This window comes from Montipora capricornis, unplaced genomic scaffold, assembly GCF_036669925.1.
Source record: "Montipora capricornis isolate CH-2021 unplaced genomic scaffold, ASM3666992v2 scaffold_497, whole genome shotgun sequence".
Classification (NCBI taxonomy): Eukaryota; Metazoa; Cnidaria; class Anthozoa; order Scleractinia; family Acroporidae; genus Montipora; species Montipora capricornis.
The window spans coordinates 1-5,000 of NW_027180235.1; the positions used below are offsets into that span (position 1 = coordinate 1).

General features: G+C 39.0%; 2 pseudogenes; both read right to left on the reverse strand.

Annotated features, from left to right (window-relative positions):
• Positions 1–246: 246 nt before the first annotated feature.
• Positions 247–1,211, reverse strand: LOC138036720 (aldo-keto reductase family 1 member A1-like; annotated as a pseudogene).
• A 305-nt stretch (positions 1,212–1,516) lies between these two features.
• The window catches only part of LOC138036718 (uncharacterized), a 7,134-nt pseudogene continuing 3,650 nt past the window's right edge, over positions 1,517–5,000 (reverse strand).

The following is a 5,000-nucleotide window of genomic DNA, read 5'->3' on the forward strand; positions in this document are numbered from 1 at the left end:
TCAGAGCGAATCGCTCCTGGACGAAGAGGCTAACGCTCGAAGAACGTCAGCTTTTTAGAATCTCTGTTACGGTGGCCAATTTAACACCATTATTCCAACATCCGTTGAAATACACAAACAAAAATTTTTGTATACTACTTCCCAACACGACGCATCACCACAGTTTCTTTAGAAGCTACCCTTCATTCACTGCAGGATATAGGCTCTGTGAAAAAGGTTTCGGGATTTATGAGGGACTAATTTTTTTCAATATGAGCTTAAACCATTCCTTGATTCATTCTTTATTTCCAGTGGATGATATTCATAATCAGTGATGTTATTAAAGTAAGAAATTTCGGCTCTCGGTCAGACGAGAAGTCCAACGCTCTAAAATTCAAGTAATATTGCGGGGATTTTTGGATCTTGGAATCACTGTAACGTTCGATGAACTGCCCAACGTAAAACAACTTGAGAAGCAACGAATTCATAATGGCCAGCAATCTCCAATATCAGTGGAGACGTTTAAAACTGGATCTTTTCCAAGCCATGGAAGTAAACCACTGTGTACCTGCAAAGAAGAGGATAGTGATTAGTGATGATACATATTTGTTCTTTTTTTTTTCGACAATGAATTGACTTTGACCACTGCCTCACCCAGTGTTGAATAGCCAATATACCGGATTCCATGCGCTTGACAGAATACTCTTAATCTGGTGTCTTGATGAAACGGGTCAAACCAGTTTTGAACTGCAGAAAAACAGGTACTGTAGCCAGTTGAACCAGTTCTTCCATGTCTTCAATAGGAAAATTGCTGACACCCAAACTACGTAGTTTCCTTTTCTTTGCATTTCCTCCATGGCTTCCAGCTCTCTTTCCATGTACCTTTTGGTTCCCCTGTAAAACAAAAAAGAAGAAAAACACTGTTTAAGTCACAATTAACGATAACGTTCAAACGATGCCAAACTACAAAAACATTACGCTCCCTTCTCTTCCGTCAAGGTTTTGAGTATTACAAGCATGAAAATCTCTTTTTTTCTTTCTTGTGGTAGCAATCCGCTAATATGGAAGACCTCCACCTGCTGAAGTGGTCAACGCTTTTGAAGAACTCTACTCAGAGAATACGTCACCAAACTTGAGTGCATTCTTGTGGTTGTCGTTGTAGCGGATAGTAGTGGCTGACAGATTTTCCTAGATCCCCCTGCCAGTTCTCCATGCAGAGGTGGTTTTATCATCCTCATCAGCTGGGCGAAAATCTGTAGCAGTTAGTGTGAGTCAAAAGTCGCACTCAGCAGCCCCTCCCATCAATTTTTGTTTGCTTTGTCTCATATTTTTGGACACACGTGATCAGACCATACCAAGGTCAAAGGGGCTAGGAAGACGTTAGATGCTGTGAGAGACTTGTAATCAGGGAGTCACAAGTTCCACCCATTACAAGCTCCAGATATTCACCTCAAGTATGCCTGAGTGGCCATTGAAAAATACACATCTTTAAACTCTGTACACTACTACTTTTAAAAAGGAAGGAAACCAGTACTACCTTCTTCACAGATAAGGAGGAAGCACCTCACATCTGACCATGTATCAGAAACATATCTATATAATCCGTGTTGAGAGAGTTTAAGGACATCTCAATGGCTGCTAAAGTTGTTTCAAATCCGAAATATCTTGGGTGTAATTTTGTCATGATGAATTATTTCCGATCTTGGGATTCCAATCTGTGCAATGGCTTCAGCCACTTGAGGTTCTGAGCCATGGTAGCCCTGTGCAGTGTCAATCATCCTAGAAATTGATGAAGCAAGTTTAAGCGAATGATGATGAGGAGGAGAAGAATGAGAATGTGAACGATAAAGATAAGCAACACTTCCTTAGGAAGAACCTAGAGAGAGGATGATCCATAGTAACCGGAGAAATACCTCTTGGAGTAGAGATGCAAACTAAAACATATGGAAAACAGTAAAGAAAACAAAAATCGCTAAAGAGACCCAACACCTGTAGCCTATCTCAAGTGCTGTTTTGACAGCAATGTTGTGTTCTCCATTAATGTAGCTGTTCCAAGTCCCATCACTGGCACTTAGCATAAAAAAGAATGACAAACGTAGAATATTATTAATCAAGATAAATGAATTTAATTGTTATTTCAAAGGAATACGTCATTATATAGAATTAAAATCTTGTTTGTTTGGTTACCATGGTGACCTCCCTAACTGATGCAATGATGCCCTAAATTGAGATTTCCTTCCAAATAATAATCATTTGTTCATTTATTTATCTATTTGCGTGCCAATATTGACACCCAATCCATAAAAATAATATTGCAGTGGTAGTGTTGGTCACTTACCATTGTATAAAGTACATACTAGTGGTATTGATACTTACTTTTAAAGCCACTTGCAAGCGTGATGTCTCCGGTCTTTGTGTTGTTTTGGGATCCTAATGGTTCACTGCTTGGATCGCTGTGTTTATCTTGAGGATGTTGTTCAATGCCTGCTTCTCTTCTTTGCAATGAATCTTGTCAGGTTCACCTTTAACTAGGTTGTCAAACAGCTCTGTTACCTTGATAGAGTGAAATGATATTTAAGATGCATTGTTCATACTTCTCGTTTGACCTTTGAATTTAATAAACTGTGAAATATTGAACAGAAAGGCAACAATCAGGGCAACGGGAACCTGGGAAAAGAGCCAAAGTTTTTCCCAATTTAAAGTGCCTATCACCCCATCCAACTTTTCTACTTATGTATGTGTATAGTTTTTTAAACCGTATAATTGAAATCTCACTATTTTATTGGCTTTTAATTAATTAAAGACAGGAAAAATGGTCACACATATCAATAACCCAGCAACGATGGTGTTCAATACTGGGCTGACGTCACAATTAATTTGCACCGCTGTTTTCAAAGAACTATGATCTCAATACAAATCCATTGGCCTTCATTGCTCGGTTTATGGATCAAGGTATGACCACTTTTCCTATCTTTCAAAGCCAATAAAAAGGTGACATTTCAATCAAAAGGTTCTAAAAACACACATGATGACTATTTGGGATAATTTGGTGAATAAATAATTGAGCTGGAAAAGTTTGTTGAGGTGACAGACATTTTAACTTAATTGATTTCCCTGATTGCCATGTAGAATCACTAAAAACTTTCAATAATTTACTCTTATCATGCATATAAAACAGTAGGTGAATAGGAAAGAGTCACATTCTACTGGCACACCTTGCATGAAAAAAGTGATTCCTGTCCCTTATAAAAGGAATCATGATGATGATTATAATTCAGGCTTTTGCCAAAAACTGTGGGGTTAAATAACAGAACCAATCACACAGCAAGTCCGGTATAAAGAGATGGAAATGGATTGGTCATGTGCTGCTTTAATGCCACCAGCACGCACTACTACGAGTTGCCCTCAGGTGGACCCCTGGCGGCCGTAGAAAGAGAGGCAGACCGAAAGAAAACATGGAGGACAGTGGAGTAAGAGATGAAGGAGAACAGCTGGACATTGGGGTCACCTGGAACGACAAGCACCTGACAGAAGCCAATGGTGCTCTTTGGCCAATGCCTTTTGTGTTTCGAAACACGAAGATGATTAAGTAAGTAAGTAAGTAAGTTATTAATAAAGGGAAGTAAATACCTTCACAATGTCTTTATCTTCAGATAATCCAGCCTCATCAAAACTTATCCAGATAATTAAACAATCCAAACCACACATTGACAGCAACATTTGGGACATCATGAGAGCGAACAATGTGCCACCAATACTGGGGAATGTACAACATGTCTCCTGTAGATAAGAAAGAGATTTTTCAAGATCAAATTAACTAATGTTTGAAAAGTAGTTTTTACCAGTTCACTTTATGAAGAACTTAGTAAAAGACCAGTTCTATTGCCCGGTTCCCTAGGACAACTAAGGCATGGACAGTCTTTTGAGAACTCTGATCCACTTACTTGTTGGAGCTTAAAACTAAGAATAGCTACTCCACATTGGAAGTGATCTCAAATCTGGTGTTGGGTTGCCTGCGTGTGATCATTAATTTGCAAAATAAAAGGTCCCGGATATTACCATCCGACAAGAAGCATGACATGCACTATTTATGTTATCTTTGTAAAACAATCTAAATGTTCCATCTCCGTCACAATTGCGATAGAAATTCAACACTCCAACATGTAACATATTTTTCACTGGGAGGATAAAGCAGGGGTTTCAAAAGCTTTTTAGTAAATGGGTGGTTTTGTGAAGTAGGCAGGTGTGGCCTGTTTTCCCTAGGGGGGTCTGGGGGCATACTTGCCCAGAAAATTTTGAAATCTAGAGTCTGGGAATGGCATTTCCAGCAATCTGGGCAACAACATCAGTCACAGACTGATATTTATTTATTTTTACGTAGCTAGCTGTACATGGCCAAGTTAGAGGACAATCTTTTGTACTCTAGATCTCTCGTTGAAACATGACAAAATTAATATCGCCTCCAGCTGCTTTTTGTTGTTGTTGTAATTTCTTCCATTTATCATGAACAACACGTGGAAAACCGGAAGGAAATAGTGAAATGTGATCAAGGCAACATTTGGCACCAGTCTTTCCCCTCAGTTCATCCAACATGGCAGACTGCAAAGAATCGCGTTCATTGGTGAGTGGCTAAAGCAAGTGCAAATAACTAGGAATAGAATATCCAAAGTTCAAAAAGAAGCAGAACATACATCAAAAGGCTCCTTGATATTGTAGTTGTTTTTAGTGAATTTAAATAAATTGAAGTGGATCGAACTGAAACGGTGAGAATCTTGTAATTAAATTTTATCAAAAAAGTAGGCGGCAATAACTCAAGGAGTAACTGGCGGGATTCGCCAATGGCTGGCTTTTAATGAAACCTCCAGTAAAGCCAGCAGTGTTTCAAATTAGCTTGTGCAGATGACTATGATGTTAGTTTGAGGGATCGAATAGCAGGCAGACTGTCAGACTGCTTAATCCATTGACACCTCAAATTCCCTAGGACACCCCTGTTGATTCGAGTAAAATTGTCTGGCGTTGGA